We start from the raw sequence: 19,128 nt of genomic DNA on the forward strand, positions 1-19,128 counted from the left end.
TGGGAATGTCTAGTTATTTTATAACTACGGCTGTAAGCTGGAGGCGGCTGGAGTACGTTTAGTTGTAGATGAAGTGCCCATGTACCACCACGGGAGTTAAACCCGAAGCCCATCTGTGTTTATTAGAAACTTGGAAGTAAAGGAGTTCTATCTGGTATTTGACTCCAGTCAAGTGTTTTTAAAGGACTTCTGCTTCAGCCCTGTTAACCACTCACTTTTTCACTTGTTGCTTGTAACAACCCACACACTTTGGGAAACGTGCTAACATTTTTTCCATTTATATATTAATCACATTTTGAGTTTTTATTTAGAATACAGGGCACATTCACATTGTTCAGAATTTAAGAGTTCACCGGAAAAAAGTTCCCCGTCTCTCTGTTCCCTTCCTCAGAGGCAACCACTAGTTCCATGAGTTTGCCTAGAGATATTTTAAGAGTGTGTACACAGAAGTATACCTTTCTTCTGCACTTGGCTTTTCAAAAAGGTAACACGTATCAAGATATCTTGACGATTAACCCACAGCAGGATAAAAAGTACTCGCTTGTTCTTTTTCACAGATGCATATTATTCCCCTCCCCTGTTTGTGACAATTAGGTTATTCCCAATCCTTTGCTGTTACAATGTTTATAGTGGATTACCATATACGTGCATTACTACACACGTATCTATATACATTCCTAGAGGCAGACTTGCTGAATCAAAGGGAATGGGCATTTGTAAGTTTGTTAGCTATTGTTTCATAGTTCTCAGTAGAGATTTTACCAGTTTTCACTCCTGCAAGCAGTTTTCGCAAACCCTTGCCAGCTAAGTATACTGTCAAATCTTTCAAGCTTTTCTGAAGTAAATGAAAGAAAGAGAATCAGAGTGATTTTAATTAGTGTTTCTCTTACTGTGGGTGAAGTTGGGCATCCTTTCTTGTGTGAAAGATCTTGATGGGCTTTGTAGTTAGGCCATTGAAGAAGGTCATCAGTGCGGACTGAGCCTGGAAGGAGGGGGAGAGCCAGAGAGTTCCTTTCTAAATGAATATTCTGGAGCGATTCAGCCTTCAAGCTATTTAGCCTGTAAACTCTCTGGCCCACACTGGAAAAATTAAAACAAAATAAATGTAATTCAGAAGTAAAACCACATCCAGAACAAACCATTTATATTGCATCTTTTAATTTTTAGTTTTAAATTTAATAAAGTAATTTGCTTTTGTATTTGGAACCAGATTTAGGATGCAAGGACGTTTTAATCTAACATGTCTAACTTTGGAAGGAGCTGTCCCACACCTCCAAGGACGCAGGTTATGAGGAGTTGGCTCCATGGCACCCGGATTTGCTCCCAGCCTCCCCCAGCCCCTCACGCTCCCCACCCCCCACCCTGTCCTGCAGTTTCTCTGTGGGTTCAAGCAAGTTTTAATAAAGACCAGGATCTTTTCACTGGGAACACTGCCATTGCACAGCTTCCCCGCTCATTAGCCGCCTGAGCCGTTAGTTCTCTGAAATGCTTATGACCAAACCAGCTCAATCCAGTTTTTCACCTGCAAGGGACTGTCCAGTCTTAGCAGCACAGCTTTGCTTTTGCTTCCCGCAGTAAGCCTGTAGGTTCAAACCGATCTTGGCGGATGGCTGTGCCATCCTCCCAGTTGCTTAGGTCAGAACTGTCCGAGTCATCCCTGATTCCTGTGGACACAATGCTGGCACTTCATCCAGTCCCTTAGGAAATCTTGTTGGCTCTATTTTCAAAATGTACCCAGAACCCAACCACTGCTCTCTCCCTCCATCTGCCATCCTGCTCCCAGCTGCTGTCATCTCCTGCCTGGAATGCTGCCATAACCTCTTGACAGGTGTCCTGCTTCTCCACTGGTTTTCCCTTCAGTCTGTTCTCAACACAGCCAGCAGGGGTGTCCTATAGGACAAGGGCCCATCGGGCCTCTGCCCCCAGCCCGCCCAGGGTGCGCCCATGTCAGAGAAGCCCATCGTCACAGTGGCTCGCTCCGCATGGCGGCCTCCTCACCAACCTGACCTTGTCTCCTCCTGCTCTCCGTCAGACGCCTCGGCAGTCCTGGCTCCTTGCTCTTCTTGAACACACTAGGCATGCTGCCACCACAAGGTCCTTGCACGAGCTTGTGCCTCTTTCACGAACGTTCTTCCCTCACTCCCTCACCTCTGAGTCTCTGCTCCGTGTCCCGTTCTCAGCGAGGCCATTCTGACCACCATGTTTAAAACTGCAGCCTCATCCCCGCCCCACCCACCATGCTCCTTGCCCCCTTTCCTGCCTATTTTCCTCCATTGCACTTACTACTCTTGAACACACAATTCCATCTGCTTGTTTGGTTTATTGTCTCTCCCCCAGACACACAGATTTTTATAGCTCTGTTTTATCTTACCCATGCAGAACGGTGCCTGGCACAGGGCAGGCACGTAGTAAACATTTGTTAAGTGAATTATCTTCTTTTCTCTATGAAACTTATTCCTCACAGTCTGCCAAACCTAAACTGAAACAACACGTGATGTGGTTTGGTACTGGTACTGGTGATGTGAATGAAATCCAAGAGCACTGCTCCACGTTTTTCTGGGGAATATCACAGGATAACTAATCTGGCATCATTTGGGTACCAACTCTCATGGAAGGAAGGATGAAGTATGACACTAGAAACGTCATTAAGGACAGTGATAAACACGTTCAGACTACATCTGGAGAATGAGACTTAGATTCACTCTTAGAGGGCCAGAGACAGACAAGAGCACGTTCAGGGAAACGCAGACATTCCCACCCATGACACAAAGTGCAGGATGAGGACGATTGGCTTGGGCAGAAAGAAGGCTCTTACGGAACATGATTCCTGTTTTCAAATGTTGAACAAGGTGTTACGTGGAAGATTAATAGGTCTGCAAATCTGCTGTGTGGACCTGTAATCACCTCCTTTTCCCCCTCCACCCCGTCAAAAGCAGATCCAGCTTTGTGGAACCTGCACATTAGGAGGGAGGCTGTCCTAAAGAAAACAAGTACAAAGAACATGAGTATGAATTTATAAAAGTATAGATACCTTGGAAGGTACCTGTGCAAGTGAGGGTCCCAGAAGTGTCAGCTTCATTAGCTTCATGATAAATTCACCACAGTCAGACTTCCTGTGCAGCAAAACTGAACTCGTAGCTCTCCAAACACACCATGTTTTTCCTTCCCTGTGTGGCTCTGCGTCAAGTGTTCCGTCTAGAAACCCTTTTCTCAACATGTCTACTTGGCAGTATCTGCTCACCCTTCCACTGCTCATTCAAGGCTGCCCGCTCTGTGGGGCCATGCCCCCAGGTCCTCCAGAAAACCTAGGTGGGTGCTAAGCTTTCTGTACACCCACAGGAATCTTGTGCAAGCCACTGCTACAATGCTCGGCTTAGTGTTTGAGTTTGGTAATATGTTTGTCTGGCTTCCCTTATACTGGGTATCAGTCAGGATGGGCTGGGTTATGCTGTAGTAAAAAGCAACTCCAAACACCTCCGTGGCTTAAAACAACAGAGGTTATTTCTTGCTAACACTGTGTGTACATTGTGGGTCAGCTTTAGTTCTCCCTTTAGGGCTCAGGCTAAGAGAGTAGCCACAGTCTGGAACATTGTCAGAAAGTAAATAGTGAACCAAAGGATGTACTTTCTCCTAAAGTTTTCCCTGGAGATGACACATTTTCTTACATTTCACTGGTTACACCGGCCTTCTGGTGGGCAGGGTAATCAAGTGTGTCAGAAGGAGAGCCAGCCCCAGAATACTGCTGAATAGACTAATAACCACAACAAAGTATTAGCTTCTTGAGTAAAGGACGGCATCTGTTAAAAAATCTTTGTGTATCCAGTACCTACCATGTAGTACTTTAGAACATACTAAGTCCTCACTATTTTTTAAAATTATTATTTTTTTCAGTTACAGTTGACATTCAATATTATTTTATATTAGTTTCAGGTGTACAACATAGTGGCTAGACATTTATATTTATGCACTGATTCCTCCAATTAGTCTAGTATCCACCTGGCACTATACATAGCTGTTGCAACATTATTAACTATTCTATGCTGTCCTTTACATCCCTGTGCCTATTTTGTAACTACCATTTTGTATTTTTTAATCCCTGCATCTTTTTCATCCAGCTCCCTTGCCCCCCACCCCTCTGGCAACCATCAATTTGTTCTCTTTATCTATGTGAGTGTTTCTGTTTTGTTTGTTTATTTTGTGTATTAGATTCCCCGTATTAGGGAGATCATATGGTTCGTCTCTCTGTCTGACTTGTTTCACTTAGCATAATACCTTCCATGTTGTCACAAATGGTAAGATTTCATTCTTTTTTATGGCCGAGTGATATTCCATTGTGTACATGTACCACATCTTTTTTATCCAATCATCCATTGACAGGCACTTGGGTTGCTTCTATATCTTGGCTATTGTAAATAGCCCTGCAGTGAACATAGGGGTGCATATATCTTTTAAACTTAGTGTTTTGGATTTCTTCAGATAAATACCCAGATGGAATTTCTGGGCCATATGGTAGTTCAATTTTTAATTTTTTCAGGAACCTCCAAACCATTTTCCACACTGGCTGCACCAATTTGCAATCCCACCAACAGCACATGAGGGTTCCCTTTTTTCCACATCCTCGCCAGCACTTGTTGTTCGTTGATTTATTGATGATAGCCATTCTGACAGGTGTGAAGTGATATCTCATTGTGGTTTTTATTTGCATTTTTCTGATAGAGACATTGAGCATCTTTTCATATGTCTGTTGGCGATTTGTATGTTCTCTTTGGAGAAATGTCTATTCAGATCCTCTGCCCATTTTTTAATTGGATTGTTTGTGTTTTTTTTGGTGTTGAGTTGCATGAGTTCTTTATAAATTTGGGGTATTAGCTCTTTATCAGATGTATCATTGTCGAATATCTTCTTCCATTTGCTAGGTTGTCTTTTTGTTTTGTTAATGGTTACCTTTGCTGTACAAAATCTTTTTGGTTTGATGTAGTCCCACTTGTTTAATTTTTCTTTTGTCTCCCTTGCCCGAGGGGAGATAGCGGGAAAAAAATATTACTAAGAGCAATGTCACAGAGTCTACTGCCTATGTTTTCTTCTAGGAGTTTTATGGTTTTGGGTCTTACATTTAAGTCTTTAATCCATTTTGAGTTTTTTCTAGTATATGGTGTGAGAAGGTGGTCCAGTTTCTTTTGTTTTGTATGCATCTGTCCAGTTTTTCTAACACCATTTATTGAATAGACTGTCTTTACCCCATTGTATGTTCTTGCCTCCTTTGTCATAGGTTAAATGACTATATAGGCATGAGTTTATTTCTGGGTTCTGTATTCTGTTCCTTTGATCTATGTGTCTGTTTTTAGACCAGTACTATGCTGTTTTGATTACTATAGCTTTGTAGTATAGTTTGATATCAGGTAGTATGATACTTCTAATTTTGTTCTTCTTTCTCAAGATTGCTGTGGCTCTTTGAGGTCATGGTTCCATGTGAATTTGAAGATTATTTGTTCTAGTTCTGTGAAAAAGGGCATTGGTATTTTGATAGGGATTGCACTGAATCTATAGATTTCTTTGGGGAGTATGGACATTTTAACAATGTGAATTCTTCCTATCCATGAACATGGTGTATGCTTCCATATATTTGTATCTTCTTCAGTATCCTTTGTTAGTGTCTCATAGTTTTCTGAGTACAGGTCTTTTCCCTCCTTAGTTAAATTCATTCTTAGGGTTTTTTGTTTGTTTTTGATACAATTGTAAATGGGATTGTTTTCTTAATTTTTCTTTCTGAACGTTCATTATTGGTGTATAAAAATGCAATCTATTTCTGAATATTAATTTTGTATCCTGCTTTACTAAATTACTTTATCAGTTCTAATATTTTTTTGTGGAATATTTAGGGTTCTCAATATATAGTATCATGTCTCAATATATAGTATCATCTGCAAATAATGACAGTTTTCCTTCTTCCTTTCCAATTTGGATGCCTTTTATTTATTTTGTTTTTCTCTGATTGCTGTGGCTGGGACTTCCAGTACTATGTTGAGTAAAAGTGGTAAAAGTAGACATCCTTGTCTTGTTCCTGATCTTAAGGAGGACACTTTCAGCTTTTCCCTGTTAAGTATGATGTTAGCTGTGGGTTTGTCGTATATGGCCTTTATTATGTTGAGCTACATTCCCTCTATTCCCACTTTACTGAGAGTTTATCATAAATGGATGCTGGATTTTTGTCAAACACTTTTTTCCTGCATCTGTTGATACAATCGTGATTTTTATCTTTCATTTTATTTATGTGGTGTAGCACATTAATTGATTTGCAGCTATTGAACCAAACTTGCATCCCAAGAATAAATTGTACTTGATTGTGGTGTATTAACTTTTTAATGTATTGCTGAATTCAGTTTGCTAACATTTTGTTGAGGATTTTTGCATCTATGTTCATCAGGCATATTGGTCTATAATTTTCTTTTTTTGTAATGTCTTTGTCTAGTTTTCGAATCAAGGTAATGGTGGCCTCATAAAATGAGCTTGGGAGCTTTCCCTTCTCTTGTGTTTTTTGGAATAGTTTGAGAAGGATCAGTGTTAATTATTCTTTGGCTATTTGGTAAAATTCACCTGCGAAGCCATCCAGTCCAGGACTTTTGTTTGTTGTTTTTTGTTTACTGATTAGATTTCATTAGTAGTAATCGGTCAGTTCACAGTTTTTGTTGCTTCTTGATTCAGTCTTGGAAGATAGTATGTTCCTAGGAATTTATCCATTTCTCCCAGATTGACTGATTGGTTGGCATATAATTTTCATAATATTTTCTTATAATCTTTTGTATTTCTGGGGTGTCAGTTGTCACTTTTCTTTCATTTCTGATTTTATTGATTTGGATCCTTTCCTTTTTTTTCTTGGTTAAGGGTTTATCAATTTTATCTTTTCATAGAAGCAGCTCTTGGTTTCATCGATCTTTTGTATTGTATTTTTAGACTCTATTCTGGTCTGATCTTTATTCTTTCCTTCCTTCTACTCACTTGGACTTTACTGTTCTTTTTTAAGTGCCTTTAACTGAAAGGTTAGATTGTATATTTGAGATTTTTCTTGTTTCTTGAGGTAGGCCTGTATTGCTATGAATTTCCCTCTTAGGACTGCTTTTTCTGTGTCTTACAGATTTTGGGTCAACATGTTTTCATTTCCATTTGCTTCAGTATCTTTTGATTTTTTCCCCCTTGATCTCATTGTCGATTCATTCATTATTTAGTAGCATGTTATTTAGCCTCCAGGCATTTGTGTGTTTTTCAGTTTTTTCATGTAATTAATTTCTATTTTCATACCATTGTGGTCAGAGAAGATGCTCGATATGATTTTTATCTTTTTAAATGTGTTGAGACTTGTTTTATGGTTTAACATATGGTCTATTTTGGAAAATGTTCTATGTGTGCTTGAAAAGAATGTATATTCTGCTTTGGGGTGAGTCCTTAACTATTTTTTTAGTAAATAATTAAATTTAGTGAGTTAAACTTACAGGGAGAGATAATTTTGGGGGGTGCTTACTACACGGAACCATTTCCAACATCTTTTCAACCTCAGAAGATGCTGACCTTCCTGTCTTCAGAGATATTCAAGTATAGGCTATCCTAAACACCTAGTGATGCTTTCAAGATGATTCATGCAAAGACGAGTGGTTGAAATATGTGGTCTCTAAAGTCCCTTTAATACTGAGGCCTCTGTATTTATATCATCATCTTTCTGAGTTTGAGAAAGAATAAATTAGTGTTCATTAAAGAGGTGATAACATCTGACTGGAGAAGGATATTTCTATTGGTGACTTGACAGAAACAAGATTTGTTTGAGGGGGAAGACAAGTGGAGAGTTCTGGCCCTGATCCCTCAGCTGAATGGTGATTACTAAGTGTAGAAAGTATTGTGACCCTTACGTATCCAGAGAGCAAAACGAGGCCAGCTCTGGACTGGATGTTGCTTTGACACTTGAGGATACAGGCTTAGAAACAGATGAATTCTTTGTGACTCCTTTGTTTCAGCAGAAATCTGATGATTCTAGCCAGCGGATCTGCTGGACTGCCAGGGTCCTGCCCACACACATTCCTGAGGATGGACGGTTTCCCTTGTGTTGGTTTTGCTGTAGATTCCTGCTGACCTATCCTTGGTCTAATCACTGAGTCCCACTGTAACAGAGTTCTCTAGTCATATGTAAGTGTAAATAATACATCCCTTCTTCTGACTATGTAAAACTGTTATAAATATTAAGGATCCTGATAGCCCTGTCATTTTAATTTTAAAAAATAACACTGGAGTAATTCAGTTTGTAAAATCTTTGAGCTATCTGTAAAAAGGCTCAAAATAATGTAATTAATAATGTAAATAGGGCCGGCCCGGTGGCTCAGGCAGTTAGAGTTCCATGCTCCTAACTCTGAAGGCTGCCGGTTTGATTCCCACATGGGCCAGTGGGCTCTCAACCACAAGGTTGCAGTTCGAGTCCCGCAAGGGATGGTGGGCTGCGCCCCCTGCAACTAGCAACGGCAACTGGACCTGGGGCTGAGCTGCGCCTTCCACAACTAAAATTGAAAGGACAACAACTTGACTTGGAAAAAAGTCCTGGAACGACACACTGTTCCCCAATAAAGTCCTGTTCCCCTTCCCAACAAAATCTAAAAAAGAAAAAAATATGTAAAAATAAAGGTAGTGGGTTATTTTTCAGTTGAATGTGGCCTGAAAAAGAACATAGGATTTAGAATCAGAGCACCAGGCCCACACACAAATCTGTGTGGCTTTGGTCATATCACCTCCCCTTTCTTGCTCAGTAACTCCTCAATGCTAAAATGGGGTAAGGGACGGTAATAACTAATTCAGGAGGCTATAGAGATGGATCAAGAGAGATGAAAACACTTTGCAGGCTCTGAAGCACTGTGAGTGATGGAATTAAAGTAAATCCAGTGTCCTGGTTGGTCATGGAAATGTCTCAGATTTTCTTTCTAGCATAGCAGTGGCGCCATTGGTGCAAATAGACCCATCTGTGTGTGGTGTTATCTTATACTTCAGAAATCTCTTGAGATGCAACCCATTGATTTAATTCAGAGTGTATGTCAGTGGTTCACAGGACCAGCTACTACTACTATTGGGATCACTTGACTCACGCCAAACATAGACTCTAAAAGGTACTCATGCATTGTCACTTTCAGCCTGGATTAAGTTCACATGAGAACTTGCTGGGTTCTTTGTTTTGTTTTGTTTGCACATCTGGCCCCAGTACAACTTTTTGTCACTTCCAGTGCTGTTGTGTGTAACTTCACACAAATGTGCAATTTTCAGGATGTTTGTAACTAGGTTTATTTTTAAGTGTCAAAACTACATTTCCTAAAGATTCTGCCTCAATGAAATTGTATCCTCATGGATTTCAGGGTCCACTGAAGTGGTAAAAGCTGTTGATAGTTTGAAATTGATACCGTTGTCTTTTGGTATTGGGGGGGGGATTGGTTCTTGGACACCCCACCCTTGGATACCAAAATTTGTGGATGCTTCAGTCCTTTATATAAAATGGTATAATATTTACATATAAGTTACACACATCTTCCTGTATACTTTAAATCATTACTGATTACTTATAATACTTAACACAATGTAAATGCTGTATAAATACTACATTGTATTGTTTAGGGAATAATGACAAGAAAAAAAGTCTGTACATGTTTAGTACAGAGGCAACTATCATAGGTCTAACTACTAGGTACACATCAGCAACAGTGTGACATTTTTATTTTTAATATTTTCAATCTATGATTGGTTGAATCTGTGGATGCAGAACCTTCAGATATGGAGGCCTGACTATATTTGAAAACAATGAGTAGTCAGATTCCCTCCACCTGCCCAGTACAGGTAAATCCATGACAGTTATCATTTATTGTTCCAATTGAATGACTTTAAAAAGGATAAGGTAGTGATACCAATTAGGGGCTCCATTTGGACAAAGCCTTGGCTCTGTGGGTATATCAGGACCCCACCTTCTGCCCTCTCCACATATAGGATGATTCATATCACACTAAAATCTCTCAATTCTAAATGAGCAACTCACAATCATGCCATATGCTGGCCACCCAATTTGCAGGGTATACTGCTCCCTGACACTATTAATTTTATTTATTTTAACCCTTACTGCTATTTTTAAACTAAAAGTAACGTATGATTGTAACAAATTCAAATAATATAGAAGGCATAAAGTTAAAAAAAAAAGTAAATGTTCTTCTCCTTGCTTAATAAAGTCACTTACTATTTAATGAATCAGTCTTTATCCTTTGTTCTTTTAAATTCTGTACATAGTCAAACAAATACAAGTGTACATAGATTGGTCTTTATGCAATGAAATCATGTATTTTATTATGCAGCACATTACATGTTTTATTATTTAAATATGTCTGGGAGATGTATTCACATCAGTTCAGTTAGGTCTTAATCGTTTTAAATGGCTGCATTTCATTTTCTAGTATGTTCTCTTTTTTGTTTTATCACTACCTTACTGCACATTGTTCATGCTAGCAAATTATGCAGTGAATGACCTTACTAATATCTTTGTGATTATGTGCATGTATTTTTGTACTTTATCAGACTATATGGGTTCTTAAAAATGAAATGGCTAGATAAAAGGATATGCCTGTTTAAATATTGATGAATGTTACTAAATTGAACTTCATAAAATTTCACCAATTTATACTGTCACCAATGGTGCATGAATACTATATGGTCTGTCTTTCTGATATCTGCCAATTTGTAAAGAAGGGGAGAAAAATCTCATTTTTAATTTAATTTTTATTTCCTTAATTACTAGTGAGGTTGAGCATCTTTTCTAGTTTATAGCTTGTATATTTTGCTTGTTTATTTTCTTTTCCCCTTTTTCTAATATTTTTGTCTTATTTATATGAGCTTTTATACATTGGAAATATTCATATATTTTTTAAAATTATAATGTTTTATAAATTTTCTTCCAGGATGTCTCTTGTCTTTAAACTTTACTAATGATGTCTTTTAGTATTCAAAAGTTTGTAATATTTGTGTAGTCAAATCAATCAACCTTTTATTTTGAGGTTTCTAGATTTTGAGTTTTGTGTAGGAAGAACTTTCTCAGCATAACCTAAAAAAAACTTCTCCTATATTTTTTCTAATATGTTTGTAATTTTGCTTGTTAAACTTCTCTGTTAAATTCCCCTGGAAATTATTGTTCTTTATAATGTGAGTTAGGGATTGAACTCAGTTGTCCTAATACTTATTCATTTGTCTCTTTCTTTCCCAACTGATTTAAAAATAGCACAGCTTTCATATTCTGAAAACCCCATATATACAAAATACATCTAGATGATTCATTCATTATCAATTCTTATGCAAATAATACATTATTTTAATTATTCAGGCTTTAAATTGTATTTTGATATCTGATAAAGCAAATTCCTCTAAATAGCTCTGTTTCAAACTTTTAAATCTATTTTGCACTTTTTACCTTCCAGAGGAATTTCATATTCAGCTTGTCAAATTCCATAAAAAAATCCTTATGGCATTTCCCCCAACATTTTTTAAATAAAAAGTTTCAAACATACAGGAAAAATGAAAGAATTTTATAGTGAACATCCATATACTCACCACTTAGATTTTACCACTAACATTTTAAATATTTGCTTTATCTGATGGCATTTCAATTGTGATGATAATCGTACTAAATGTAGAGATTAATTTAGAGAGAAATGACGTTTGTATGATTCTAAATCTTTACCCACAAGATATGCTATGACTCTCCATTTATTTAGGTCTTTTTGTTCTTATTAAAGTTGGTAGTTATCCTATAGATTTTGCACATGTCTTATAAGGTTTATTCTGAGATGTTTTCCAGATTTGGTTGTTCATATGAATGGGCTCTTCCCCCCACACCCCTTTCCTTTCCTAATTGATTATTTATGGCATATGGGAAAGTTAATTATTTGTGTGTTGCAAATGTATTTCGTCTTACTTAGTTCTCTTATTAGTTATAATACTTTTTCAGGGGATTTTTCTCACTAGACAGTCCCCTCATATGCAAATAACACTGGTTTGTCTCATCATTTTTTGCTGTCTATTCCTTTCATTTCTTTCTTTTATATTTTACTGTCTTGGATCCCATTATAATGTTAAATAATGATAGTGGGAATCCTTATTTTGTTTCTGACTTGAATATTTCACTATTAGGTATAATATTTGCTGTGTTTCTGGTAGAGATTATTTATCTAAGGACATTTTCTTCTTTTTTCCTTCATTTCCTTCATTTGCTAAATCTTTTCAAGAACGAGAGTTTAGACTTGAACAACACCAAGGAACAATTGGACCTAACAGACATATACAGAACACTCCACCCAACAGAATATACACCTTTTTCTCAAGTGCACATGGAACATTCTCTAGGATAGATCATATAGTATGTTACTAATCAAGTCTTAACAAATTTAAAAAGATTAAAATCATACCAAGTATCCCTTCCAACCACAGTGGAATGAAACTAAAAATCAGTAGCAAAAGGAAAACTGGAAAATTCACAGATATGTGGAAATTAAAAAACACACTCTTGAACAACCAGTGGGTCAATGAAAAAATCACAAGGAAAATCAGAAAACATCTTAAAACAAGTGAAAATAAAAATCAACATACCAAAACTTATGGATACAACAAATGCATAGTAAGAATATTTAGAGCAGTAAATGCTTACATTAAAAAAAGAAGAAAGATCTCAAATCAACGACCTAACTTTACACCTCAAGGAACTAGAAAAAGAAGAAAAAACTAAACCCAAACTTAGCAGAAGGAAAGAAATAATAAAGATTAGAGCAAAAATAAACAAAATAGAAAATAGGAAAACAATAGAAAAAAACAAAAGAGTTGGGTTTTTTTTTGAAAAGATCAACAAAATCGACAAACCGTTAGCCAAACTAAGAAAAAAGAGAGAAGATCCAATAATAAAATTAAGAAATGAAAGAGGCAGCAGTCCTTTCATTCAGGAAATGAAAGAGTCCACAAAAACAAAAAAGTATCATAAGAGACTATTGTGAACAATTATACATTGACAGATTGGATAACTAGAAGAAAGGGATAAATTCCTGGAAACATACAATTTACCAAGACTGAATCATGAATAAAAAATCTGGCCAGACATATAACTAGTAAGGAGATTGAATCAGTAATCAAAAACCTCCCAAACAAAGAAAAGCCAAGGACCAGATGGCTTCACTGGAAATTTCTACGAAACATGTAAAGAATTATTAACATCAAATCTTCTCAAACTCTTCCAAAAATTGAAGAGGAAGGAACACTTCCAAACTCATTTTATGAGGTCAGCATTACTATGATACCAAAACCAGACAAATATCCTACAAGAAAAGAAAGAAAACTGGTGGATATTGATACAAACATGTTCAACAAAAATGCTCAACAAAATACTAGCAAAGCAAATTCAACAGCACATTAAAAGGATTATATACTATGACCAAGTGAGATTATTCCTGGAATGCAAGGATGGTTCAACAAAGGAAAATCAATGAATGTAATACGATACACCAGATTAACAGGATGAAGGACAGAAGACATGCAATCATCTCAATTGATATGGAAAAGGCACTTGATAAAAATTAAACATCCTTTAATCATTAAAATACATTCAACCAACTAGAAATAGACAGTAATTACCTCAACATAATAAAGGCCATATATGAAAAGCCCACAGCTAACATTATGTTTAATAGTGAAAAACTGAAAGTGTTTTTTCTAAGATCAAGAACAAGGCAAGGATGCCCATTCTCACCTCTTCTATTCAACATACTACTGGAAGTCTTAGCAGAGCAATTAGTCAAGAAAAGGAAATAAAAGGCATCTAACTTGGAAAGAAATAAATAAAATTATCTCTGTTCACAGTTGAACTGATCATATATTTAGAAAACCCTAAAATTTCCACAAAAAAAGAGAAAAAAGAATTCCACAAAAGTTGCAGGACCCAAAATCAGTACACAGGAATTATTTTTTTCTATATACCGTGTTTCCCTGAAAATAAGCCCTACCCTGAAAATAAGCCCCAGTTAAGATCGTCAGCCAGACGGACGCATTTAATATGTTATGACGACGTTCCAAAAGAAGATGACATGACTATATTTGAATAAATGTAGATTATTGTACATGAAAAAATAAAACATCCCCTGGAAATATGCCCTAATGCATCTTCTGGAGCAAAACTTAATATAAGACCTGGTCTTATTTTTGGGGAAATACGGTATAAGACCCGGTCTTATTTTGGGGGAAACACGGTACTAACAGTGAAATATCCAAAAAGTAAATTAGGAAAACAATCTCATTTACAGTAGCATCAAAAGGAACAAAATACTTAAGAGTAAATTTAATCAAGGAGTCAAAAGACTTGTACACTAAAAAATACAAAACAGTGGTGATAAAATTAAAGAAGACACAAATAAATAGACATCTCATGTTCATGGATTGGAGGACTTAATATTGTTAAATTATCCATACTACCCAAAGTGATCTATGGGTTTAATACATCCGTATCAAAATCCCAGTGGCCTTTTTTTGCAGAAATAGAAAAAAAGTCCTAAAATTCATATGGACTTTCAAAGGACCTTAATAGCAAAAACAATCTAGAGAAAGGAAAACAAAGCTAGAGGCCTCAAACATCCTGATTTCAAAGTGCCTTACAAACGTACAATAATCAAAACTGTATGGTACTGGCAGAAAGTCTCCATCAAGATGGTGCAGTAAGTAAATGCTGTGTTCATCTCCTCCCATGACCACATCAAAATTACAAATAAACTATAGAACAACCATCACTGAGAACTGCCTTAAGTCTAGCTGAACAGAAGTCCTGAGACTAAGGATATGCAGAAGAAACCACTTTGAGACCAGTAGGAGGGGCAGAGATAGGGAATGGGCTGGTCCCACACCCACATATGGTGGTTGAAAATCAGGAGGGATATCTGGGCTGCAGAGGTCCACCCGGTGGGGTGAGGGGTTCCAGCTCCACACCAGGCTCCCCAGCTCAGGGCTCCAGTGCCGCAAAGAGAAGTCCTCATAACTTCTGGCTTTGAAAACCAGCAGAGATTGTGGCTGAGTAAGACAGAGGGCTGCTGGAGTCCCAGATGTTCCTCTTAAAGAGTCTGCACCCAGACTTACTCACTGACAGACTCACTCACTGTGAGCTCCAGCACTGGGGGAGCAGCTCAAAAGGCACTAGGGACATACGGGGAGAAACTGAATTGTCTGGCTTCAGGGCAAGGACTGGAGGAACAGCTTTCTCCCAGACACAACTGCTGGCAGGAGCCATTGTTCCTTTGTTGAGCCCTCCCCAACCCAGCCTACACATGCAGGTGGGCGCCATATCAAAGTCTCCATCAACCTGGCTATCACTGTTGGCCCTGCCCTGGTGATTCCCTGAGACCCTCCTCCACCCAACTTGTTGGCCCTCCCAAGCCACTTCCAGTGGCTTTTCCATACAAATGGCCTGTCTTGGCTCATGCTGCAGAGTTTCCTAAAATCTCTCAAAGGTTCACAAACCCCAAACAAGCAGCATCTGGCCTCAGTATGCCCTGTACCTCTCGCTAAGCAGCCCCAAGCCCAGCACTAGAGGTAGCTGGCCTCATTTTGCAGCTTAGCCTTTTCCAGGTACCTCCAAGACCAGCACAAGTGGCAACCACCTGCAGATCACTTTGAAGCTCGTACCAAGTGGTTTCAGGCAGGGCATAGGCAGTGACTGACCTTGACTGCACCAGAGCCCCTCCCAAGAGGCCCCAGAACCAACATACCTGATGGCCAGCTTCAGACCACACCAGAGCACCACCCAACCTCTTCCACAAATGACACACCCAAAGGGCAGATTTGGCAGGCACCAGAGCCCTGCTAAAGTGAATTCTGATCCATGGGGTCAGCCCCTGCACCGCAGCTCCTCCACTGTAGTCACAGCCAGTCCTCACAACCAATAAGCCTGAGGGTCAACCCCTCCCATTGATGTGCCAACAGCAATCAAAGCTCAACTACAGCAGGAGGGCACACACAATCCACACAAGGGACACACCTCGAGCACCTGGCTGAGGTGACCAGGGAGACTGCACCACTGAGCCCCACAGCACACCTACTACATAAGGACACTCTACCAAGACTGGGAGACACAGCAGATCTACCTAATACATAGAAACGGACACAGGGAGGCAGCCAAAATGAGGCAATAAAGAAACATCTCCCAAATGAAAGAACAGAACCAAAATCCAGAAAAAGAAACATGATGGAGATGAGCAATATACCAGATGCAGAGTTCAAAACTCTGGTTATAAGTATGCTCAATTCAGTGAGAGCTTCAGCAAAGAGATCGGAAACATAAAAATGGAGATAGAAAACATAAAAAAGAATCAGTCAGAAATAAAGAATACAATTACTGAAATGAAGGATGCATTAGAGGGAGTCAACAGTAGATTAGATGAAACAGAGGATCGAATCAGCGATTTGGAAGATAAGGTAGCAGGAAAAGACCCAATCAGAACAGCAAAAAGAAAAAAGATCCCAATAAATGAGGATGGTTTAAGAGGCCTGTGGGACAACATCAAGCATTTCAACGTTCACATCATAGGGGTACCAGAAGGAGAAGAGAGAGAGTGAGGAATTGAAAACCTATTTGAAGAAATGATGATGGAAAACTTCTCTAACCTGGCAAAAGAAATGGATATTCAAGCCCTGGAAGTGCAGAGCATCCCAAATAAGATGAACCCAAAAAAGCCCACAACTGGACACATCATAATCAAATTTCCAAAGACTAAAGACAGAGTCTTAAAAGCAGCAAGAGAAAAGCAGTTAGTTAACTACAAGGCAGCTCTCATAAGACTCAGCTGATTTCTCAACAGAAACTCTGCGGGCCTAAAGGGATTGGCATGAAATACTCAAAGTGATGAAAAGCAAAGGCCTGCAACCAAGATTACTCTACACAGCAAAGCTATCACTTAGAACTGAAGGACAGATAAAGAGCTTCCCAGACAAGAAAAACCTAAAGAAAGTCATCACCACCAAACCAGTATTACAAGAAATGTTAAGGGGACTTCTTTACAAGAAGAAGAAAAAAAAAAGATAAAAAATATGAATAATAAAATGGCAGTAACTACATACCTATCAACAATTACTTTCAATGTAAACGGATTAATGCTCCAATCAAAATACATAGGAGGGCTGAATGGATAAGAAAACAAAACCCTTACATATACTGCCTAAAAGAGACTCACTTTAGATTGAAAGCCACACAGACTGAATGCAAAGGGATGGAAAAACATATTTCATAAAAATGGAAACAAACAAACCTGGGGTAGTAATACTTATACCAGACAAAATAGACTTTAAAACAAAGGCTATAATAAGACACAAGAAGGACCCAATAATTCCACTTCTGGAAATTTATCCGAAGAAACCCAAAACACTAATTGAAAAGACATGCGTCCATTATGTTCATTGCAGGATCATTTACAATAGCCAAGATATGGAAAGCAAGCTAAATGTCCATCAATAGACGAATGGATAAAGAAGGGCTACATATATATAATGAAACATTACTCAGCCATAAAAAAGAATGAAATCTTGCCATCTGCAACAACATGGATGGACCTAAAGGACTATACTAAGGACTATACTAAGTGAAGTAAGTCAGACAGAGAAAGACAAATGCCATATGATTTCACTTATATGTGGAATCTAAAGAACAAAATAAATGAACAAATAAAACAGAAAGAAACTCATAGATATAGAGACCATTTTGATGGTTGCAGATGGGAGGGTGTTTGGGGAAAGGGGGGAAGAGATTAAGAAGTACATATTGGTAGTTACAAAATAGTCATTGGGATGTAAAGTATAACATAGAAAATATAGTCAATAATATTGTAATAACTATGTATAGTGTCAGATGGATGCTAGATTTATCGGGATGATTACTTCGTAAGTTATATAAATGTCTAATCACTATGTTGTACACCTGAAACTAATATATGTTAACTGTAATTGAAAAATAAAAAAATTATTTTAAAACAACTGTATGGTATTGGCATAAACACAGACATAGACCAATGGAACAAGATAGAAAAATCCAGAAATAAACTCATTTGATCTCAAAAAGGGTGCCAAGGCTACACAGTGGAGAAAGGACAGTCTCTTCAATAAATGAGGCTGGAGAAACTGGATAGCCACATGCAAAAGAATGAAGCAGGACTGTTATCTTACACCATATACAAAATTAACTCAAAATAGATTAAAGACCTAAATATAAGACCTGAAACTATAAAACTTCTAAAAGAAAACATAGGGAAAAAGCTTCATGACCTGGGTTTGCCAGTAATTTCTTGGATCCCACATGAAAAATACAGGCAACAAAGGAAAATATACAAATGGGACTACATCAAACCTAAAAACTTCTGTGCATCAAAGGGAACAATCAACAGAGTGAAAAGACCATAATGTTTTCCATAGCAGCTATGCAATTTTACATTCCCACCAACAGTGACGAGAGTTCCAATTTCTCCACATCCCCGCCAACACTTTTTGTGTTCTGTTTTTTTAATTGTAACCATCCTAACGGGTGTGAGGTGATTTCTCACTGTGGTTTTGATTTGCACTTCCCTAATGACTAATGATGTTGAGCACTTTTTCATGTTTACTGGCCATTTGTATATATTTTTTGGAGAAATGTATTTTCAAATCCTTTACTTATTTTTTAGTTGTTTTTTTGTCCCTCTATTGTTGAGTTGTAAGAGTTCTTTATTCTGAATACAAGGCCCTTATCAAATGTATGAATTGGAAATATTTTCTCCCATTCTGCAGATTGTCTTTTTCTCTTTTTTGATGGTGACCTGTGAAGCACAAAAGTTTTTAATTTTGATGAAGTCTATTGAAGCTATTGAATATTATAATTATGAAACTTATTTAATGAAAATATTTATAATATAATGTTCAGTGAAAAAAACACCTTTGTACCCATCATGATTAAAAATATGTATAAAATATTTGCACTAGATGGAAAGGTATACAAAATTATAGGTGGTTCTATTTTTTTAAATTTAACTTAATATTGATATTTTATCTTTACGATTAAAAATTAAGTAAAAAAATATGTGG

At 37.7% G+C, this 19,128-nt stretch overlaps 1 protein-coding gene across 10 annotated transcripts in view; it reads left to right on the top strand.

Moving 5' to 3' along the window:
• Nucleotides 1–19,128, top strand: part of ZHX3 (zinc fingers and homeoboxes 3) — a 134,472-nt gene that overhangs the window by 102,647 nt on the left and 12,697 nt on the right. Inside the window, exon 1 of one of the 10 annotated variants that reach the window (XM_074317288.1) lies at nt 8,057–8,172. The exons of the other annotated variants lie outside the window; for them this stretch is intronic. The gene's annotated coding sequence lies outside the window, so the exon portion shown is untranslated. Of the gene's footprint in view, nt 1–8,056; nt 8,173–19,128 lie in introns of those variants that run through there. 10 annotated transcript variants of the gene reach the window in all.

This window comes from Rhinolophus sinicus, linkage group LG13 (assembly GCF_036562045.2).
Source record: "Rhinolophus sinicus isolate RSC01 linkage group LG13, ASM3656204v1, whole genome shotgun sequence".
Lineage (NCBI taxonomy): Eukaryota > Metazoa > Chordata > Mammalia > Chiroptera > Rhinolophidae > Rhinolophus > Rhinolophus sinicus.